At 46.8% G+C, this 13,610-nt stretch overlaps 1 protein-coding gene and 1 long non-coding RNA gene across 10 annotated transcripts in view; one reads left to right on the top strand and one right to left on the bottom strand.

Moving 5' to 3' along the window:
* Positions 1-13,610, bottom strand: part of HIPK2 (homeodomain interacting protein kinase 2) — a 219,002-nt gene that overhangs the window by 82,977 nt on the left and 122,415 nt on the right. The window lies entirely within an intron of this gene.
* LOC103883286 overlaps positions 7,608-13,610 on the top strand; it is a 43,314-nt gene continuing 37,311 nt past the window's right edge. The window contains exon 1 of the long non-coding RNA XR_645483.4: positions 7,608-7,691. This is a non-coding gene — a long non-coding RNA (uncharacterized LOC103883286). The remainder of the gene's footprint in view (positions 7,692-13,610) is intronic.

Here is a 13,610-nt window from a genome sequence, read left to right as displayed (position 1 = left end):
GAGGATCATTTCAGACCCTCACTGATGATTTTGTCATAATTGAGTATCTTCAGCTATCACCAATAGAAGTGCTCAAGACTTCAGAATGAACCATCATATCCATATGGAGGTTGACATAATTGCAGCTGGGTCTAGATGTTGACATCATTCTCATGCCACACTTGGACAGTCTCCTAAAGGATGCAGGCTTTCTTCATTCAACTGGCCATTCCCTGTATAATGTTAGAATCAGAGTGGCAGTTTTTTCTATTCGTACTGGCAGTGAACATCTTGGCTCTGAATATGTACTAAATACACACACGCGCACACACACACTTTTCACGCTGATCCTTCGTTCCTAGTCCCGCTCCAACTCTGCTAAGTGTAGCACCAAAATCTAACTCACTTGCTTACACGCCAGAGGAGAAGGTTGCATCTGCAACCGAAATGAATATAATCTCCAAAGGCTTCTAGTGATGTTGGTGTAAACTGGAAACCAGTTCTCAGATGTCCAGAGCATACTGGCCTCTAAATTTGTGGTTATGTGCTTGTGCATGTAGAATAAAGTGAAGAAAGTACAGCCAGGGACATGGATCCACCTAAACGATATTGACTTGACTTGGTGAAATAAGAAAAGCAACAAGGGAAGTAAAGGAAAGAGAAGAAAAAAAGAAAACCATAAATTGTAATGTCAACGAGGAAGGTTCCTAGAAGAACCAGCTTGGACTCCGTGGTGAGGCATTTCAAAGGTACTCATGCTGCCCTGTAATTCCTGTGATCCTTATACTCCTGACACGTGCTGTGCCTGCTTTACCCATTCCCAGCCTGGGTGGCCCAGTATCCCCCAATCTGGTCTCCGGCAGTTTTACCATGAAGCTCTGTGTTGCTGGAGAAAGCCTTTTCTGGCCTCCCAGCACTCTACCAGACTACGGTGTCACCAGGCCAGGCTTTATGCTTGGTGACTTTTGCCAAAGAATGTGCTCAACAAATGTTTGCAGAAGCACAGCTGTGCTCTGCCACTGCGCTCAGATGAGGCTCCTAACCAGGTGAGCGCAAAGGCTGGGGCCAGGAATCCTAACACAACACAGTGGCTGAGAAAGCAGCCAGGCCTCAGCCATTCTTTTATGATGGTCCTCATCATGGATCCTTTTGTTGATTGTTTTTCTTCCGATTCATTGTTAGCCTGTTGACTGAAGCGGAGGGTTGAAACTGGGCATTCAGAGCTTTGTTGGGAAGCCTGCTGATTCTGGGAAGGCCTAACCCAAGGCCCACTGTCACCTGCTGTCACTTTTCAGCTTTCTAGGGCCACTCCTCTTTTCTCCGCACTGGCATGGGATTTGGAATTTCAGTTCCTGTGGATCAACTGCAGATATGGCATCTTCACTTTATTCAGCCTGGTGATGTTACCCACTTATAGGGATCATGAGATGTGAGGCTGGGGAAAAGGCTGCCCTCTTCCACATTGACCTGTTAATTCAAGGTTCACCCTCTACTGTAGATGGATGCATACTAAGAAAGTAACATTATTTATGTGCAACTTTACTGATTTAAATGCAAAACTTCTCATTGCTTCGACATTCAGCTTTGACTGGTTCATGGTGAGTACTCAATAAGTGTTTGCTGGATGAATGAATGAACCAACAACAGGCAGAAGAAACGATGCTTTCCTTCCCAAGGTTCCCCGTGCCTGCACTGGAGAAGCCCCGAATCTCCAACTCTCAGACAAGTGACTGTGCCATAGTCAAGGCTCATCTTTGGGGTATTTTCTTTCCTTACAGTGCCATCTGATCATGTGGCTTGTGGAGCTAAGTCACAGCCAGTCTTTATGGCTGATAGTCTGGGATAAAAGACAGAAACTTGCTCCTTCTTTGAAAGGGAGATACATTCAGTGTCAGCAGCCGGAGATATACCAATTAAGAGAACAGAAGCCAGAAACTTGTGCTATGAAAAGGAACTTACTGAGTAAAAATGTCAAACACAAGTTAGAGAGTGAATTTCCATTGCAGCCTAAGGGATATTCCAATAAAACAGGTATCGTCTGAAGAGTCTCCCTCCCTGCATTGTGTGTTAGGTGGAAAACTACTGAGAAAGCAGGGCCAAAACCCACCAACACCCTACCGAAGCAAGTTTCCAAATAAAGCCACTACTCCTGGCCGATGGAGTAGGCTCTGACCCTGTAAGTACAGGACGCGGCCTGACTCCAAGCAGGCAGGTGTGAGTGGGGTGAGGGGAGCCAGGTGGATGAGGATGGCCTTGCTCTCCGGAGACATGCACACCATCAAACCAGCAGAACAGGACTCACTGAGGGTATGTTTTTTACCCAATTTTAGAGCAGGAAGCATCCACAGAGTAAATGTGGCCACGACCCGCCTGCTCACAGCACGCCTGGTTAGGACCTGCTGTGGTCTGGACGAGAGCGAGCTCTCACGGTGACTCGTTGGTTATTCCAGCAGGAGTTAGGAACAAGAAGGTCTTGTCAAACAAAATGGGCATAAACTCCAGGTCTCCAGCCAAGGGCAGCTTATTCAGGGAAAACCTTCCAACACTCAACTTTTCTTAAAGGAGCTGAAAAAGAACAAACCAAACCAAACCAAAGTTGGCCTTCTTGTGTTTGGGTCACAGAGGAAATACTAAGCTGGCTCTTTACACCTCCCACTAGGGGGCACTAAAGTGCAGCAGACACAGGCTCCGAAAGCCACCTGAACCTTTAACTCCTATGGAGACAGAGGGACACGACCCACTGGGTAAGGGAATAAAGGGTTCCCTTAAGGCTGGTATGGTGGCTCACCCATGTAATGCTAGCACTTTGGGAAGCCAAGGCGGGAGGATCACTTGAGGCCAGGAGTTCAAGAGTAGCCTGGGCGACACAGTAAAACCCTGTCTCTACAAAAATTTTTTAAACAAATTAGCCAGGCATGATGGTGCACACCTGTAGTCCTAGCTACTCAGGAGGCTGAAGTAAGAGGATGGCATAAGCCTGGGAAGTCGAGGCTGCAGTAAGCTGTGATCACGCCACTGCAGTCTAGCCTGGGTGACATAAGACCTTGTCTCAAAAAAAAAAAAAAGGAAAGGAAAGGAAGTTGTTCAGATGAGGATACCACTGCTCCATCTTCTCATAAACCAGTTTTCTTATCCTAACAATGGGGCCTCTTTGTAGTCCAAGAGCAGGGACTCTCCTACAGTGCCTCTGGAATGGAGCAACATTCAGCAAAAGAGACGAGAATGCTCATTTTGTTCTCGTGAGCCTTGAACACTACTCCAGCCAACTGAGCTAACCAGTTGTGGAATCAGGGAGCTGTCCCACATCAGCGGGAGCTTCAGGTGGAGAAAGGAAGAAAGGAAGGCAGGAGGAAGGGAGGGAGGGACTCTTGAGGGAAGCCAGAGAAGGAAGAATGAAGGGCAGTGAGGCAGCACCTGAGACTCCTGGCAGTCCCGGACTCTCCCTGAGCACACCCAGGCTTCCCCTCCACAGCTTTGTCCGTGGCCCTGTGGAAAGCACATCTGGCCTGGCTCTCATGGGAAGCCTTCAAGGCTTTCTACTCAAACCTTACCTGCTCTAGCACTCCCTGCTGACTGAGGCTCCCTCCTGTGCTCTATTCCTACATTGCTAACGATGTCTCTACTGCCAATTCAGCTCTTTCACTCATCCTTGCACCGTTTTTTTTTTTTTTAATGAGAATAATCTATAATCAGCTCCTAGACTGGAAGCATCCCGAGGCCATTGCCTGTGCATGACTGATCTCTGTACACCTCATAGTACCCAGCGTAGTCTTGTCTACTGGGGTAAGAGGGTCAGTGTCCACAGACATTGTGTGTCATTGTTCACACTCATGAGCTAGAAGAGACTGTGGTTTCATCATCTTCTTTCCTACCACCAAGCACTGTGCTAAGAACAGTAAATACCCAATACACAGATGTTCGCTGAACTGAGTAACTGATTGTGTGAAGAAGTGAAAACTGGGATTTCTTACTGTTTATTTACTTTTAAGGAAATAAGTGGTAGGGAGCGAGCTCTTTTAGTTCTTCTATGATAATAAGGATTTCAATGGTGAAATCTGAATAGAAACCTATAAAGCTCCACTTTTTAAAAGGAGAAGTTAGACATAGGGAGTCTGTATCTTAAAATATATATATGTTTTTTTACATACTGAGGAATATATATATATACACACACATACTGAGGAACATATATATACATATATATGCATGCTGAGGAATAGTGGGTGATAAAGGAGATACTATTCATCTACCTGAAGAAGAAGAGAGAGTAAGTGGAGATAGGCAGCTACGGAGATTTTGAAAATTAAAAAAAACCCATAAGCAATTAAACCCATAAAAAACCCTGTAAGATGTTTGAAAGAATGACAGTGATCATTGGTATGAACAGCTTAGTTTCGTTTTTTGCTAAAGAAGAAAAGTTTTGTGGCATCACTGGAAGTCAGTGAGTGCCTGCCTGGCAGGCCTGCCTCTGTAGTGTCAGCTGTGTAAGTAGGTCTTTGTATGGTTGTATTTAGGCTTGTCCCGGATTCCCCCAAGAGATCAAAAGTTCCTTGAGGAGACAGAACCTACATTTGCTTCCCAGGGAAGTGCTCAGCTGCCACACAGCTCAGGGTGGTGATGCACACAGCAGGGGTTCAATCGACATTAACCCACTAAATGGAGCTAACCAGATTCCACCCCCAGTCTGAAAGGCTCTGACACAGAACTGTCTAGTTCCTTTTCATTTGGCCTCAAAAAGGGTACATTTTTCAAAAACAAAACAACCCCACATACCCCAAAGATTCAAACTGAGATTCAGTTTCGAGGCTAAGTGAACGATTCTGCCTAACTCTTTAGTAATTCTTGCTGGTGTGAAAATCAAACAGAAGTGTTCCCTCTTCCCTCTTCTGGGTTTCCCTGACTGTAGAGAGGCTGACAGACTTCCATGATCACAGAACCCAAAGTTACAGGCCATCACTAGGGAGTCACAGTTCAGACCAGGAAATCAATAGCGGCAGAGATAAGTGTGGAGGGAAACGATGTAGCAGCTTTCGGGTTGCACAGTGGAAAGGCTGATGAAGGGAATACGGCACACAGTCCCCAGCCTTATTACTTTTCCCCCTGGGAGTCCATCAATAGCTTAAATGTTAGTGAGCATCGTTCCTGCTTGTACCTTCACGTCTGGTTAAAATGACTTTATTCTGCAAGCCAGGGCTTAGGTTCCATCATCTTTCCTACCGAGCAACGCCCCCCACACTTCTATCAGCCCCATCTGCATCCTTATGGAGGACGGCTCTCAGGACTGTCTTGCTTGGCAGTGGAGGGCGGAGCAGAGGGAGCGAAAGGGTGCTGTGGGGTTTTTTTCCTTTCCCCAAATGTATTGTGTTCAATGTGGACAAATATTTGTGTAGTCTGTATTTACCATTAATACTAGGATAAAGTCATTGGTGATTCGATTTTTCTATGGAAAGCAGCAAAGCATGGGGCGGGAAACAAAACCCCAAACGGAAGAACAGAAACTCTAAAAGCTGGCGTCTGAAGGTATTATTCAAAAACAAGATGGGAAAAGGCAGCACTGTATTTCCTCTGTTCTTCTAAGGGGAAGTTCAGAAAAAGGTCAGAAAGAGAACAATGCAGGCCATCTATCATAGCAGCCTCTAACCTAGAGGTGACTTGTCCACTGCAGCCTCATTTCTCAGTTCTGTAATTACCACCCCTCCCACAGACTGCACGTCACCGCGGCCTATGAATTATGCATTTCATTTCCACCTCCCCACACCCCGACTCAGTGACCACTGCCGCGGCGGGCAGCTGCGGGGGGCGGGCCAATGCTGCACCCCTTCCCCCAGGTACACGTGCAAATGTTACAGGGCCCCAGAGCCCCGACGCACAGCCGTGGATGCTGCCCGTGCTGACCTTCAGTTCCCAGCCTAAGGTTTTGTTTATTGAGCAAATAAGACTCGTTACCAGTAAGCATTTTCCTAGGGGAAAACACACTGGGCACCTTTCCTTCCCCTTCACATTTTTATTCAGGCGAAATCTAGTTAAAATGAATATTAAGGGTGGTCTTGAAGGAGGTAAAGGTGACGTAGAGCCCGAGGGTATGCGTGTGTGTGTGTCTCCTACTGTTTGAGTTGGGAGGTGAGTTGGAAAGTGGGTCCCAGAAGTGGATACTGCGGCAGGAACAGGAGCAACCCTGCTCCTCCCTGTCTGTGCCTCTGATTAACTGGTGCCCCTCTCCTACCAATTCAGAGGTCCCAGAAAACTTCTGAGGCCACCTGTCTTCACAAGTGCTTCTGGTATACCAAAGCAGGGACTACTCTTTGTTCAGGATGATTTTCCTTTCAAATCTTTACAAAACATTAGGTTTAGTAGAGAAGTTGGTTAGACTTAGTTGCTCGGGCAACTGAGAGACCTAGGAATATCCCTGGAAGCATACAGGGGTAAGCAACAAGCGAAAGGGTTCCCTTGAGAAGCAAGAGTTCTTCTGTTTGGTACACCTCAGTCTATCGCTTGAAGAGGTGGTATGGGTACGATTTTAAAATATATTTTTAAAAAGTGATTTGAGACACATTCAGGGAAGACAGTTCTAAGATGGGATATAAAAAATACGATATTTAGGCCAGGCATGGTGGCTCACGCCTGTAATCCCAGCACTTTGGGAGGCCAAGGTGGGCGGATCACCTGAAGTCAGGAGATCCAGACCAGCCTGGCCAACATGGTGAAACCCCATCTCTACTAAAAATACAGAAATTAGCTGGGTGTGGTGGCATGCACCTGTAATCCCAGCTACTTAGGAAGCTGAGGCAAGAGAATCGCTTGAACCCAGGAGGCGGAGATTGCAGTGAGCCAAGATCGCGCCATTGCATTCCAGCCTAGGAGACAGAGTGAGACTCCATCTCAAAAAAAAAAAAAAAGGATATTTAATTTCTGAAGCTGATCTTAGGAACACAATAGTAAGTGAGCTAAATATTAGGTGCAAATCACTATGACATATATTTTATTCCCTTGGGTTTTTTTTTTTTTTTTTTTTAACTATTCTCAGGGTTGGACCATTTGTTTATAAGGGACTGACTGAGGGCTATGATTATAGCTGTGACAGCCAGCCCCTAAGATGGCCCCTGAGGACCCAGTCCTCCTGGAAGTCAACACCCTGGTGTGGTCCCCTTTCACATGGAAAAGGGCAAGCCTGTGTAACCAATAAGACAGTGTAGAAATGACAACGTGTGGCTTCTGCTTTGCTCTGTCTTGAATCACTTACTCCGGAAGAGGACAATCAATGGCCTTGTGGAGAGATCCATGTGGATGGAACCCAGGCCTCTGGCCAACAGCCAGCACTGGCTTGCCAGCCACAACAGTGACCCACCTGGGAAGAGGACCCTCCAGCCCCAGTCACGCCCTTGGGTGACGGCAGCCCAGGCTGAGAGCTCACTGCCACCTCGTGACAGAACTTGAGTGGGAAGTGTCCTGTCATGTTGCTCCCAAATTCCTGGAGCATAGCAACTGTGAGATAATGTTTATTGTGTCAGCCATGGAATTTTGAGGTACTTCATTATGCAGTGACAGATATTCATTGGGCATCTCTAAGAGGGGAGGGAGCACGCAGAGAAGCTCTAGACTTGTGCTACCGACAAGCCTTAGGTGAGCACCGCCTGATACCCAACACAGCAATGGGTCCTCCATCCAGCCCCTGCCCTGCCCTGATGGGAACCAACGAAGCACATTCTAAAAAGGTAGGAGGCACAAGGAAAATGAGGCCTGAGGAGGACTTCCAAGCACCCAAATGCAGGCAAGACTGAACGGATGGCATGAAGTTTGCAAACTGCTATCCCACAGGATGAACCTGAGACAGACACTCTTTGGCCTGCATAGATAATAAATTTTTTCAACTAGCTATTAACATTTAGAACTCAGGTGATATTCCTAAATGTTTGGATTTCCTGCTGAAAATCAAAAGCTCTGGTAACTCTGGGCCACTTGTCAGTTCTTGTCCACAATGACCTGGGGCTGGACAACGCTGCCCTCTGCACGTGTGTGTCACCAGATGCAGGCCTTAACCATGACTAGCTCACTGATCGCCTGCCTAGCCCGGGAGGCACTTGAGTTCGTGACTCCTAGGAGACAGGTGAGCTGGAGGGGGACAAATGAAATACTTATACGGAATTACTGTGTTTCGCTCTCTAGTGGGGGCACTGAGGAGGGGACACAACTTGTTTTCTTTTATTAAACAAACAAAAAAGGGTTAGTAAACAGCTGCCCCAGAAGGAACTTCTTAGAACTTACAAGGAATGTAAAACGATTATTCCACTTTACATTACACAGTGTGAACTGTAATAGGAGAGATCCGATGTTAAGTTTCTGCAACGTTTGTTTATGAAGGGCTTCGTTATATAAGACCTCCGTGGAGAGGAAGTGCAATGCTGGAGTCTTGCTTTGCCGATCTGGCTTTCTACTCTAACAATTATTTACAATAACATTACAGAGGAAGGCTCTGGCGCCATAACTCAGTGAATATCTGCCGGATTCTTCCCTCCTACAAGATACAATAATATACCCTTTATTGGCCTTCTCCCAATTCTCCATTTGAAACAGGATCATAATCAGTTTTCAGAGTGGCTTACTCAGGAATTAAGTAGCCAAGCACGGGATCACTGCTTCTTGAACAATTCTATAGTCCTTTGCATATTTTTGGAAAAGGAATGTGATGTCAACAGCCTCATGCTCTTGAGAATATCCTTCCTAGGTGGGCAAGTGCTGGGTTGGGGGAGAATGGGGCCTTGTGTTTGCATAAGATGCTGCTCAAGAGTGGCTTTATATAAGACAGCAGGAGGAAGGCATTCCACCTGCTTCCCCCTTCCCCTGAGCTTGCAGAACATGATTGGATTATTGAGTGATTATGTAGTAAGTTCAATCACCGATATTTATTGAGCTCCCAGCATGTTCAAGACTCTGCTAGAAGGTGATATAAAGTCATGGTTTCTGTTCTCAAGAAGCTTATCATCTCGTGTACATGTATAGAAAAAGGAATATGGACAGAAATCATGAATGTCAGATGCCAGCTACGATTAGAGGGATCAATCTCTCTCATTCAATAAACATTTATTGAGCATCCATTAGGTGCTGGGCAGTAAGTATTTGGCAGTGAACAAAAAAAGACAGTCTCTGCTCTCATGGAACTTGAACTCTAGTAGACCTCAGTGGACTCCACTCCAGGCTGGGAAGAACAGGAGAGAATTCAAGGAGGCAGAATTTAAATAGAATCTTTAGGGACCACTGACTTCAGAGCTGAGAGAAGGGAGAGGGCACTGCAGGTAAGAAAACATCATCAACGAAGGTACAGAGGCAGGAAAACACAAAGAAGACTGTTCAGGGCTGGGCACGGTGGCTCACGCCTGTAATCCCAGCACTTTGGGAGGCCGAGGTGGGTGGATCACTTGAGGTCAGGAGTTCGAGACCAGCCTGGCCAACATGGTGAAAGACCGCCTCTACTAAAAATACAAAAATTAGACGGGCATGGTAGTGGGGGCCTGTAATCCCAGCTACTCAGGAGGCCGAGGCACGAGAATGGCTTTCACCTGGGAGGCAGAGGTTGCAGTGAGCTGAGATCACACCACTGCACTGTAGCCTGGGTGACAGAGCAAGACTCTGTCTCAAAAAAAAAAAAAAAAAAGACTGTTCAGGAGAACAAGGAAGTGACACAAGGGCTAGGGCAGCAGGACCAAGGGGCAAGTGGCACCAGGGCAGAAACAGCGTCACCGTCATCCTTGATAATAACTCTGGACCTCCTATGCCACGGTGCTGAGGCAGGACAACAGCTGCTCTTTGATTTCTTCAGAGAGCAACTACAGACAAAGGGACATTTGTCTCTAAACATGAGTAACTAGAAAATGCAGTGCTGAGGACTATCAAGTGTTACAGAATGGGTGGTGGATTTAGAGATCTTATGGGGCAAATCACACCTCCCACACCGCCACCTCGTATGGTGAAAGTCTGACCCATGGACCTCTGGAAGGAGGCCTCTGCCTCCTGTTAGAGACAGGCCATTGAGAGGCACAGGTGATAAGCGAGCAAAGGAAATCAGCTTCCACTGCTTCAAGAAGCACAGTCTGGGATTAGTTGACCCCGTGTGATGAAAATCGCCAAGTTTTATGTTGCATTAGTGAAGCTTTTCCACTTGTACAATGTTTTTTTCTTTCCAAAGGTAGGGGGAACAAAACATGCTCCTCTGGCCTCCTCGAGACGGTTTTTTTTTTTTTTTTTGAGATGGAGTCTTGCTCTGTCGCCCAGGTTGGAGTGCAGTGGCCAGTGGCATGATCTCAGCTCACTGCAAGCTCCACCTCCCAGGTTCAAGTGATTCTCCTGCCTCAGCCTCCTGACTAGCTGGAGTTAAAGGTGCCCGTCACCAGGCTCAGCTAATTTTTGTATTTTTAGTAGAGATGAGGTTTCACCATCTTGGCTAGGCTGGTCTCAAACTCCTGACCTCAAGTGATCTGCCCGCCTCGGCCTCCCAAAGTGCTAGGATTACAGGCGTGAGCCACTGTGCCCAGCCAAAACTGTTTCTTTACTACAGAGACAGGTTTGTGTATGTGCAGCCCAGCTTGTTGAATGATAAAGCAGCAAAACAGAGCCTCAGTGACACAGGGGCTGGCAGGTCCCTGTTCCTATAGGTTTAACAGCATGAGATACACATAAGAGCTGCTGCTATACAAGTGAGGCTCTTAAACATCATTAAAAACACATACTTGAGGTTAGGCACAGTGGCTCATGCCTGTAATCCCAGCATTTTGGGAAGCGGAGGCAAAAGGATCCTTCGGGCCTGGGAATTTGAGACCAGCCTGGGCAATATAGCGAGACGTTGTCTCTACGAAAAAATCAAAACATTAGCAGGTGTGGCAGTGCACACCTATAGTCCCAGCTACTCGGGAGGGTGAGGCAGGAGTACTGCTTGAGCCTAGGAGGTTCAAGCCACAGTGAGTCATGATCACGCCACTGCACTCCACCTTGGACGACAGATCAAGGCCCTATCTCAAAAACAAACAAACATAAACAGCCCAAAAACCCCAAGCCAAAAAACACATCTTTGGAACTGCTTAATGCATTTAGGAAGCATGGAGTCCTTATGGTGGTATGGGCTTGAGGCTTCACCGAGCCCCTATGAAAACTCCAAGCGCTGTCTCCATGGTGGGGGTGCAGTCAGTAGCAAGATGATAAAACTCAGACGGGAAGGACAAAGTGCAACATGGATGCTCACGAGTCCAGCCAAATTCTGAGTGCTTAAGAAGAGGCTTGTTCATTATGATATTCCTGGTAATAGCAACTCTCAAACTACTCCTTGGATCACCTACCCAATATTTATTTTTGGGAACATTTTAAATCAAGAGAAAAGCTATTAATAAGTTAAATAAAAGCTGTTGAAGGGATTCCTGCGAGTGGGAGGTTGAATAGGGTGATTTCTAAAGTCCTTGCCAACACACGATTCTAGGATTCTATCACTGCTTTCCTCCCGATCCCATGCAATTACATATTCACAGGCGACAAAGAGCAATAGAAAATAGCTAATTCACATGAAGGGCTGCTCTGACTGTGGGGGGAATTCGCTTGGATAAGAAAGTGTCTGTAGGAATTAGGGTCCCCAACCTGGAGCTGAGGTACTGATGAGCCAGTTACTGAATTCTCAGTGCCCATAAGGTGCAGAGTTGATGACGAGGATCACAGTCAGTTAAGGGACCAGAGTCATGACAAATACAAACCAGGAGATAGTTCAGGGAAGGGTTAAGCAGGCACACAAATAAATTCAGAGCAAGCGAAGCAAGTTACGATAAACAAAGAAATGTCAGTCTTCCTTTTGGGACAAAGATGTAAGCTGCAATGGAGCCAGTAGAGAGTGAATGGGCAGGCCCTGTGCAAGAGGCTCCCGCCAGGCAAGGAGGCTGCTGCCTGCAGTTCTGCAGGTGTCTGTAGACAGAAGGCATGTGGGAACCTGCACAGCAACTCTGTCTTCCTCTGGAGTCTTTCCGCTTATCCCACATGGCAGGGTCTTCTTGGCTCTTGCTTCTGACATGCTTACTTCCTTTTTCTTTTCTCCTTGGCCCTTTCTCTCCTTCTTCCTTTAAGGTAGCACTGCTTGTCCCTGCTCGCCGCCCTGCACTGATGGATGCACAAGTGAGGGGTCTACGCATCCCTCTTTCATCTCCTAAGCAACCCACAAGTCCAAGTGAAGATGTATGATTACATTTGTATTTTGGAAACATAACGATTGATTGTGGTTATGACTTTAAGGGAAGGGTACCCTTGTGATGGGCAACTGGAGAATGAATTAAGGTCAAGAAGGCTTGGGGTGGGGAGGCGAGTCAGGAGGCCTATATGATAATTGGATGATGATTTAACCATGGATGAGGAGGCTTGTGCCAGGGAAGCTGGAGAGGCTGCACTCACACATCACCACCAAGCTGCTTTTGGGACCCACGGGCCTTCCCTTGGTTCTCATCCTCAGCCTTGCCTCTCTTTGATAACTGACCCTGTTGACCTCAATTCGCTTTCCAAGTCCCCTCAGGGTTGCTAATGTGTTCTGCTGGTGTCTGCTCATTTCTCCCATCATTCTTCTCTCTCCTCTTCCTTCTCCCGCTCCCTCACTCTGTACCGTGGTCCACCTCCATGGTGAACTCATTGACTGCCAGGCATCTACCACCAGGTGGATGCATTCTCAGCCCTGATCTCTCCTAGGACCATATTCTCATTGACTTAAGTATCTCTAATTGGATGCCTCAAAGTGAAGTCATCACATCCCTCCACCCCCACAAAATGGGGCTCCTTTCCAGCTCGCCCCACTTATTCCAGCAGAACCATTACTTTTTCATCTCCAAAATTAGGATGCTCAAGAGTCATCTTTGCTTGTCGCATTTGCCTTTATTTCTTGCGTTTCTGCCTTCTTTTGGGGATGTACCTCATAGTCACTTTTTCTTCTTTATTCTCAATGCCACTACTCCCTTGGCCTGGGCCAGATAACTGAAATAGTCTCTTGCCCAGTTTCTCTGCCTCTAATCTTTCCCTCCGTCCAATCCAATTTACAGTCTGCTGCCTGACTCACTTTTATCATCCCACAGCTTTCCTCAAGAACCAACTTGCCTATCACACGGAATCCAAATTCTAATTACTCCCAAGGCCCCAGAGCTGCCCTTCTTTACCCCATCATGTTTTTCCGTGTTCAGTTCATAACATCCTCTTCTTTTAGGTCTGACCCTTCCCTGTCATTTGTGCACACCATGGCAATACTCTCCTTACTTGACACTTGTGTGCATGTTGCTTTTTTCATCTGTGATACGCTCTCCTTCTCTTATTCAAATCCTAAACATCCTCAGAGTTCAGTTCTACCTCCACTTTTTTTTTTTTTTTTTTCTGAGATGGAGTCTCGCTCTGTCACCCAGACTGGAGTGCAATGGCACAATCTTGGATCACTGCAACCTCTGCCTCCCAGATTCAAGCGATTCTTCTGCCTCAGCCTCCCAAGTAGCTGGGGTTACAGGCTTGCACCACCATGCCTGGCTAAATTTTGTATTTTTAGTAGAGATGGGGTTTCACCACGTTGGCCAGGCTGGTCTCGAACTCCTGACCTCAAATGATCCTCCAGCCTTGGCCTCCCAAAGTGCTGGGAT

Source organism: Papio anubis, chromosome 4 (assembly GCF_008728515.1).
Source record: "Papio anubis isolate 15944 chromosome 4, Panubis1.0, whole genome shotgun sequence".
NCBI classification, from domain to species: domain Eukaryota; kingdom Metazoa; phylum Chordata; class Mammalia; order Primates; family Cercopithecidae; genus Papio; species Papio anubis.
This window is presented reverse-complemented; position numbering and strand designations above follow the sequence as displayed.